Source organism: Mastomys coucha, unplaced genomic scaffold (assembly GCF_008632895.1).
Source record: "Mastomys coucha isolate ucsf_1 unplaced genomic scaffold, UCSF_Mcou_1 pScaffold21, whole genome shotgun sequence".
Taxonomy (NCBI): domain Eukaryota; kingdom Metazoa; phylum Chordata; class Mammalia; order Rodentia; family Muridae; genus Mastomys; species Mastomys coucha.
Window position 1 is genome coordinate 103,892,266 of NW_022196904.1, and position 10,125 is coordinate 103,902,390.

The 10,125-nt window shown below is 41.3% G+C and overlaps 1 long non-coding RNA gene across 1 annotated transcript in view; it reads left to right on the plus strand.

Moving 5' to 3' along the window:
- Positions 1-8,770: 8,770 nt before the first annotated feature.
- LOC116100867 overlaps positions 8,771-10,125 on the plus strand; it is a 20,011-nt gene continuing 18,656 nt past the window's right edge. The window contains exons 1-2 of the long non-coding RNA XR_004122699.1: positions 8,771-8,814; positions 9,384-9,464. This is a non-coding gene — a long non-coding RNA (uncharacterized LOC116100867). The remainder of the gene's footprint in view (positions 8,815-9,383; positions 9,465-10,125) is intronic.

The following is a 10,125-nucleotide window of genomic DNA, read 5'->3' on the forward strand; positions in this document are numbered from 1 at the left end:
AACTGAAACTCCCTTTTCTGTGATAACTCCAGCCTGTGTCAAATTGACACACAAAACCAGCCAGTACAGATGGCCTCGGACATACCTTAACTGCTGAGCTGCCAGATTTACCATCTCTCTTTTGCAATGACTGTAAAAGTCTGATGCCATTTTTAAGAAATACATTCAGATCCTGTACTTCATGTGTTGTCTCTGCCATCATTTCTTCGCCTACACCTTGTCGACCTGACTAGGACCCCATTTCTCCCGCAGGTTAAGAAAGGCCCAGATTGGCCAGCCTGCAGCATCCTCTCCTGTGCTGATTCTCCTGTCCCTCCAACAAAAGGAAACCTCTTGAAAGCTAACCATGCTTTCTTATTCATTGTATTTCCCAACCCTTCTTAACAGAGAATGTCCAACATGGTGTGTGTATGTGTGTGTGTGTGTATGAAGCAGATGGAATAAAAAGAGCGATGTGGTGATATACTTCAGGAAGGAGAAAATGGGTAAGATAAGAAGCAATTAGGGAGGTGGTAGTATGTCATTGATGGGTGGGAAGCATGAGGAACATACCATCAGTATCAGGAAGGTTCTGATGGGCCTGGTGAGAAACACTGCAGAGAGTTAAGTGGGTTCCAATTGCAAAGTGGCTCGGGTGCCAGACAAGGAATTTTCTACAGACTTGTAGGCCCCAAAGGGCTCACTTCCCCTTCTAAAGGCATGTGATCTGTGTGGATAGAGAAACTCCAGCTGGGCAGAATTTCACACTCCTCTGTTCTTGGCACAGAAGTAGGTGAATAGTGGAGGATGGGTGGGAGAAAGAGCCTAGCAACTGAAAACAGAGTGCTTAGACAAGGTTTCCTGTGAATTTTAAAGCCCAGACTAATACAGAAGCAGAAAAAAAAAACCATTAGAAACCTGGCTAATAGCCAGGGAGGGCTTCTGGGGTCCATCTAGAGAGAGTGGGCCAGAGTTGTGGCTCAGGTAACACTAAGCTCACATGATTATAGACAGGCAATCATTAGCACTTTCTGATACTCAACGACACTAGTATCTGCCTTGTGTTCTGGACCTCTTTATTATCAATGACTGTTTCCCCTTAAGTACAGAGATGAACAGGCTAACTGGGATCTCTCAGGCCTAAACTTTAGCCACCACTTGTGTAATGTGGGATCTTTGAGCTTTCTCCACGTGCATGGGTAAATAAAATAACATTCCAGAATCATTCCTAAGATTGTTCCAAAATGTTCATCAGCATCTTAAAAAGAAAAATGTCCAGAAGGTATTGAAACAAATATGTGATATTATGACAGATACATATATTTTACAGACCCAAAGGCATGTGAGTATGGAGGAATAAGGAAATGGCTCCATGGGCATCAGTGTTTGCTGTACAAGCATAAGAGACTGCGTCTTAATTCCCAACAACCATGTAAAAGCCAGGCATGGGGGCACATGCTATAACTTCAGTGTCAGGGGTAGAGCCGGGGGGGGGGCTTACTAGGCCAGGGATTTACTAGCCAGGCATTCTAACCAAAGTGTCTATCTTTGGGTTCTCTGAGAGACCCTATTTCAAGAGAATAAGGCAGAGAGTGATAGAGGAAGACAGTTGATTTTGTTTTCTGGCTTCCACATGCACCCCCATCTGCATATACACCAAACCATACATGCATACACACAGTCTATTTTTAAAATAACAATGCATAATTTTGTGGGAATACTTTTCTCATGGTGCTCTCCATGATTATCAATTCTGAATACTCATATTTACAGTATGTCATCAGTCAGGGGACTTGCCACCGTGGCATTGTTCATAAGACATGACGGATGCTGGTTAAGAAGGGATAAATGGTAATGGCAGGTAATAGTGACAGCAGAGACCAAGGGGCACATGCCATGGCTGCACTCATGTGAAGGAGGGTAAAGTAATTTTGGGATATTGAAGTCAGATGAGTGGTTCTCTTTAGGGACAGTGACTAGGCAGGGTCATGAGGGGCCACCTACAGAACACTACCAATGTTCCAGGTTTTTATTTTGGCCAATAATTCACGTTGGTGTTGCTGACTTTGCAGTGATCCACATTAAATAAACACAGATAAAGTAAGAGTGGAAAGACAGATTGTAAGAACAGCCAGAGATCCTAATTGATGAGCCGTATCTCCAGCCCCAGCCCTCACTACATTTTAAAAGAATGCAATCTGAAGCAGTGTGCTTTTGGACTAGAGAATAATAGTTTAGAACATAACAATAAAATAACTAAGAAACATTAAATATTTGGAAATTAAAATAATTCTAAATCAATGATGGGTCAAGCAAGTTACAATAAGGGAAACTGGAAAATAATTTACTCTGAATTTAATGAATTTTATCATTTTAGTATCAATTTTAAATCCTCATTTTTCCTAATATAAGAACCCAAAAGTGTGCATTTTCCCCCAAATACTGCTTCTGCTCTACTCTGAAAATCATAGTTTGCTGTGACATCAAAGACAAATAACAGTAACACTATAAGATCAGAATTGGTCCTAAGAAAGTATTAATAACAATGCTCATTAACCTTTGAGAGACTGATCAACAGAGAGTACAAATTACTAATATTGGTAATGAAATGCAGGGTACTGTTTTCTAAGGGCAGAAACCCTTATCATGAATAGTTTTGTTTGAATAAATTCAACACTATAGAGTTCTTAAGCGACTCAAATTCTTTATGGTATACCACAACTAGAAACTGACACATGAAGAAATAGAAAATCTCATGCTCCTTTAAAAAGTAGAGATTTTAACAGTGTGGTATACATACCCCTGACCCCAGCTCTTGTCACTAAGGTAGAAGGGTCAGTAGTTCACCTACCTGGAGTACACATGCAGTACTAAACAATCCTGGAATACAGTGAGAATTGAAGGGAGGGAGGGAGGGAGGGAGGGAGAGAGAGATAAAGGGAAGAATGGAGGGAGAAAGGGAGGGAGGGATGTAGGAAAGGAGGGAGGATTAGAAAGAGGGCTCAGTGGTTAAGAACCTGTCTAAAGGAAATACAAGAACAAAGAGTGGAATAGAGACTGAAGAAAGGCCATCCAGAGACTGCCCTACCTGGGGATCCATCCCACATGCATACACTAAACTCAGACAGTATTGCTGAGCCAAGAAGTGTTTGCTGACAAGAGCCTGATACAGCTGTCTCCTAAGAGGCTCTGCCAGATCCTGACCAATACAGATGTGGATGCTCACAGCCAGCCATTGGGCTGAGCATAGGGACCCAATGGAGGAGTTAGGGGAAGGACTGAAGGAGCTGAAGGAACCTTATCTGGCATCAATGGGAGGGGAAACCCTTGGTCCTGTGAAGGCTTGATGCCCCAGTGTAGAGGAATGCTAGGGCAGTGAGGCAGGAGTAGGTGGGTAGGGGAGTATTCTCATAGAAGCAGGGTAAGGGGGGATAGGATAGGAGGTTTGCAGAGGGGAAACTGGGAAAGGGGATAGAATTTGAAATATAAACAAATAAAATATATCCAATAGAAAAAAAAGAACATGTCTTCTATAGGGGATACAAGTTCAGTTCCCAGTACTCATATCTGGTTGTTTACAACCACCTGTAACTCCAGCTCCATAGGGATCCATGCTGTTGACCTCCATGGTATCCATACAGGCATGCACACAGCCCTACACAAACACACATATACACAATGATGCATGTACACAGTCCTACATAAACACATGTATATACAATAAAAAGCAATCAAAATAAAGTTTTAAAAAGAAAAGACAATTAGAATTTTTACCCAAACAAAGCAATAGTAAAATTTCCTTGCAAAGAAGACTCCCAGCTAGATCCTATAGACTCTCCATCTTTTTTTATCCAATGGCCAGAGAGACATGATTGAGAACATGCTGGTTCATAAGACAGGGGTCCCTGAGTGAGCTTAGTGACCTACAACCCTCCACTACCCCTATAGAGATGACTTGTGTTGGGCATGTAGTGTTGTGATTTGAGGTTTGTTACCCAGACTGGGTACAGTCTGTGATGACTGAGAAAGCACCCATAACTGATTTGGTAAATTACTTCTGTTGGACAAAATAAGTTAGGGACTAAGAGAAACTAAATTAATTTTGCTCAACTTAAACCAAATCAAGAATCAGAACAGAAAGGTAGGGTGTGTTGTCTCCATGGCTTGAGTCTACTTCCTGATTTTGGAAATAGAATGACAGATTCAAAGCTCTCAGAAATGGGCCACCTCAAATCAAGAGATAGAGACAGTGGGTAGACTAAAAAATATTCTGATGGTAGAACTATGGATTTTCCGATGGGTTGCCTAAGGTTGGGAGGAAAAGGAATAGTAATCCAGTATCCCTCTCAGACTTAGCACCAGAGAAGGGATGAGTAATACTTGTTAACTGAACCTACTCAATAAGGAGTGGTTTGGGGGTGTAAGTATGGGGAAAACAAATGAAAGTTAAAAAGAAAAAGACACAATCAGAATCATTGACCTTGCTATTTTATTTTAGCAATATTAAGTCCAAGGTTCCTGTTGGACACCCAAACAGAGATGCCTAGTAGGAATTATGACCTGGTAATACATGTAGGTATCCCATTACTTGTGATGTAGAGGCAAGAGGATTAGAAGTTCAAGGTTATCTTTTGCTATGTAGAGAAATTTAAGGCTAGCTTGAACTACACAAGATCGTGTTTCAAAAATAAGTGACAGCAAACGTAACAGATGTCACCTTGGCACTTGAGATTGCATTTGCACAGTGGATCATGTGTTGCTCAAACCACTGATCTTAGCTGAAGGTTGACTATACATCTGACTCTTAGGTCACAGTGCCACATCTGCCTTATTACGTCCAAATCCGTGGATGAAGCTTGTGGAGTAATTGTTTCTCCCATACACATGTAAGATGTTCTTAGGACAACAGAGGGATGGGTGGGGAATAGAACAAGGGATCTCTGTAGAAGATCATGTATTGAAGGTCAAATATATGACCTGCATCAAAACCGTAACAGCTAAAGCTTCTTACATGCATAACACAGAGAACCAATGTACATAGTACATATACACAGTACAAATGTACAGTGTGCTATACACATAGTTCAGAATCAGAAGATTGAAGAACAAATACACAGAAACAAGCAGAAGCTGAACTCTTTAACCCATTAAGCATTCCATTATATTAAAATGAACATGCCAAGGTGCCATGTGATTTGTTTTTAGACCAGGCTATCCCCAAGTACAGATACATAATGTATAACAGCAATCAGGCTTAGGGCATGCATGATCACAGTCAAAGAGATAGGGCAGAACCAGTAAATTCTAAAAATGGAAAAGCTGATCCATAAGAAGTTTCTAGTTGTATCAACCAAATAAGGGGTGAATGCAAATTGGGATGACAGTCTTTGGGGAGGAAATGTTTCCTAGATTTCCAGATGGTGACATATTAGCACACCTCTTGAGGGCTGACTAGAAGCTTCAGCTCTAACCTCCAAGGTTGGATGGAAAGTAGGGTGACTGTGAAGAAACACAAATTATACAACAGTTTGGTAGGGAATATTACTGAGCTCTCAACTCAAGACATTTATTCAAACACTACAGGCTAGCTCTAGGCTTCACTTCCAACCCAGTTTAAAATACAAAACTCTTGGAATTCAACTTCCTGAGTTCATATGCAACTTTCAAGCCAATAACCAATTCCTCTCTGCCAGACAGCCTCTCACAATATTGAGAACAAAAGCATCATGGGTAATCCCTTGACAGATCCTTCCCTTAATGAGAGAATTTCTATTTTGTATCTCAAAGGGAATCATTATGGGATAATAATTTAGGCCATAGACCTTTGACTCATCCACTAGAATAAAACAGTAGCAATTAGCTATTGTGTGAAGTGAGGAGGGAAGCCTTTCCTTTAGAAATCTCCGAGTCACATTCAAGAAGCATGTAGAAGAACCTCCTACCCTGACCTGGTCACTCACCTCCTACTGTCCCCTTGCCCACACCTGACACTCCAGGCATCTAGTGCCAAAACCAGGGTGGTGTAGATTTAAGGCCGTAAATAATTCCTGTTGTGCAATTCCTCCACATGTTCTTGATGCTGGTTCTCTATGAATGGCTGCATTTAAAACATATGGAGTTTTGAGAAAACCACTTAAGTGTGATGACAACAGCAGACTTGACTCACTTGGAGGATCCTCTCCATGTGGATGGTTGTTTATCTGGCCTCCACTGTGGTCCTTGATCTGACTCATGCTTATGGAAGGAGTCAAATGAATCCTGAGAAATTAATCAAATCAGGGCTAGACCCTGTAATCTGGGTCTCCTGGTTCGAGACTTCCTATTGGCTAAGATCTGAAGTCTTCAAGTCTATAGTACCCTAGGGACAGTGACAGCCACATGCTTGTCATTAAGTTTCCAGGAGTTGTTAATACATGCTCCAAGCATGATGCTAGTAGACAGATGTGTTCTCACTTTTCTCTCCCTCTGCCTCTCTCTGCATCTCCCACCTCCCATATAGAGTTCAATCAAGTTCCCAGGCAAAAAGTCACAGTGTAATTCAGAAGCGTAAATCGATGGTAAGATTCACTGCACAGTGTATAGTTGCCAATTTAGGTTTTCTAAGAGAAAGAACAGAAATTATTAAAGAATTACCCAGCTTTGTTGAGACCCAGGCAATTAGTTCCTTGAATGCCGCAGAACCATCTAAAGCACCCGTTGCTTATTTGCTGAATTAAAAAGCCTTGGCTATTATTTCTTGTTTAACAAACTTTGACCACACTCAGACTGGGGAGTTCCATACAAAAGATGTACAGGCCTGAAAAAAAAATTTTTTTTTAAAGAAACTGATTAAATTTTAACCAGCTGCTGGGCAGATAGTTTGCCTGAGGCACATTTGTCAGTTTCAAAGGGTCTTTTTATTAATTTTGCATTTTGTATTTTGTTAGTGGAAAGAGCTCCCTCTTTGGGGACTGCCAAAAGCTATAGGCTGCGAATCTCGAAGAAGCCCAAGGACGCGCCTGAGAATGCCAAGTAGATTTGGGTTCCCGAGCACACCCCATTACGTGGGCTTCCTTAGTCCTAAAAATATATTAACTTTGGGGTGAGTTATTTGAATTAACTTTACGGGATCCCTGCTGACTTCGCTCTGGGTAATGTAAATCCTGATGTTTGTCTGTGAGACAACATCTGACCTTGCTGTGTGAACTTGAACAATTTATTTGACCTCTCTAAGACTCAGGTTTCTCCTATGTGAGTTAATAGAGCAGGAGTTATGTTTAGGAGTCATGGAAGCTGGTTCAACTGCCAGATATATTGGTGGTGGTGGTGACTATTCTATTACAACAGCTAACCTGGCTACTATGCTTGTATGCCAGGTTCCACACTAACCACCACATGCAGAGCAAATATGCATTTATTTAGTGTATGTGCCCTCTTGTATGTGCACATGTGTGCAGCAGTCCTCAGAGGTCAGAAGAGGTATTGGATTACTGGCATTACAGGTGGTTGTGAGCCATCTTGTCAGTGCTGGAAAATAGACCTAGGTCCTCTACAAGAGCAGTAAGTGCATTTAACAAATGAGTCATTGATCCAGCCCCACTACGTGCATTTTAACATCTACTTTTCTCAGAGAAAACGTCTGACTCAGGGACTATTATCAATCCCTTATTATTATAAATTAGGTGATTGAGAATGAATCAGGCTAACAAACGCGCCCAGAGTTAAACAGAAAGTGGCTAGAGCAGGATTTGCAAACAAGCCTCCTTGACACTGTTCACATGGATATTTCCTTCCTCAGGCTACAAAATCAGCTCTTATTCCAGGGTTGGGAAACGCTATTGTTTTGCATAGATAGCTCACAGTTTCAGATATGCCTGAGCCTGAGGTCAGTGAAAATTCTGATGCTGAGCCCAACAGTGTCCTGGAAGACACGCAGGAGCCCCTCTGGGCTCAGCTGGCTCCTGGCTGGAGGGGTGGCCTGACGCAGGGACGGGTTGAGGAGTCACTCTACTCAGGGGTTAAATGGAAAATACAAAGCTCCTCTGTGATGCTGGGGATTTCATAAGTTCCACTCAGGCATCTTCAAACAGCATTAAATACAAAGTGAAAAAGTCTTCCCTCAGGCTAGAATTTGTAGAAGATTTACCTGCAGGAGAATATAGCTAAATTTCTGCCTGAAGACAAAGAATCAGGGCATACATTTACAAAGCAGATGTGAGCAGGATGTGTGTGTGTGTTTTCTGGTTATATCTTCCTTTTTGTATTGCAAGATAAATATAGCATTCCACTCTTGAAACTTTTTATGCTAAATCAATAACCTGGCTGACTGACTTCTGCATTATTTAATGTCCTCACACATCGGGAGGGGCGACAGGATGCCATCCTACTCGGTGTGATCCTTAGATTCCTGTGGTGGGTTCTTCACTTCACCTCTGAAGGAAATTCACCAGAGTGTACTGCTGATCATGAATGTGCTTTTTTTTTCCCTTGATGGTGCTGGGTGGTAGAACCCATGGTCTCATGATGCTAAGTTCTATTACTGAAGTGCACTCTGTGTGTGTACTTTTTGTTGTTTGTTTGTTGCTCATCTGAGTTTGGTTCTTCAATAGATTTACTTAATCTATTAGTTAAAAATAAGAGAAGGGACTAAATTCTATCAACATTTCGTGTCATACTTTAGGTAGAGACAGACAATATCTCAAAGGGCTCATGTGATCCTTCTGTGAAGTAAATTCTCCTGCTTCATAATGGTGATAAGAGGGCACATTTTAGAACTGATTCTAGAACCCTAAAGAACTTCCACACCATGTTAGCACCATGAAAGAGAAACATACTTCCTGACGATACCATTTCAAAGTAGGTTCATTTGACAAACGTTTCTAGGCTTAAAATCACTTACAAAGACACAGGACTGAGCTATTTTGAAGGCACTCTTCTACATTAGATATGTCACAGGGGTATAGGAATTTCATGGCCAACTTGCTGAGACACCCCTCCAGACTGAGGCTCCTGAAGTTTCTGTGGGCTCTTGAGCAGTCACTACACAGCCTCCTAACTCTATGAGATAATATCATGAAATACTTACATGAAATTAAGAAGAAGTTACATACAACCAGTCATAGGAGCAGAGACTAGGATGTGAGCTAGGTAAAAATAAGGTGTCTTAGACCTGGTCCATCGAAAATGGTCTGATGCAGTGTCTAAATTGATAATGGTGGTTATTCCTGAGTGTCAACATGACAGAAATGAGAATCACCTAGAAGACAAATACCAGGGCACTCCTATGATGGATATTAGATTAGGTTTATTGAAGTTGGAACACCTGCCTTTACTGGCACCATTTCCTGAGGTGAGATGCTGAACTTAGTAAAAATGAGACTGTTAGTTCAGTACCATTGTTCTTCTTGCATTGCTTCCTGATGTAGGTGCAACTGGACAGCTGCCTTAAGCTCTTGAAGCCACATCTCTCTCATTATGGAACTGGCCCTCAGAAGGCTATTTCTCCTGTATGTTGCTTTTGTCAGGTATTTTGTTACATCAAAACAAGTAACTAAAGCACTGATATTTGTTTTTCTGCTAATTATTCATTCATGATGTCTTATTTTCTCCTAATGGTTGATAATCTTTTATCAAAAACTCTCATTTGCTTGATTTTAATTTTGGTGAATGGTTTATGGTTTACATTAAGGATGCTTTCATCTGGTGATATATTTTTTACTTTTTCTATGAACCCAGAGCCTCTTGAAGCTGCATTTTGTACTTCCAGTTTACTGTATCTAAGACACAGGGCATACCTTGAGCTGGTCCTCACTCTGAGGCTGCTATCTGCCTTTCCCAGGCAAACCTGGCAGTCCACATTTGCATATTCTGCATATTCATCCCTTCGATTTTTCTTCTGAGTGGGCGATTGGTTGCTCAGAAAGTTCTGCTGTTTGAGAACCCAGCAAGGCACTCAAAATTCGGTTTCTTCCAGCACAATATGTATTGTGGGACACACTCCTGAGTGTCTGCTTGTTGCCTCCTGGACACAGAAGGCATTTCCTGTTCTGTTTAGAATAGAGGAGAGCTGCCGTGGCCAGTAGGGAGCCTCTGGAGATGGTGGGGCATCACTCTGATTTTATTTTAGAGGTATGTGAAGGTCCGTGTGTTCTTTTTTTTTTTTTTTTT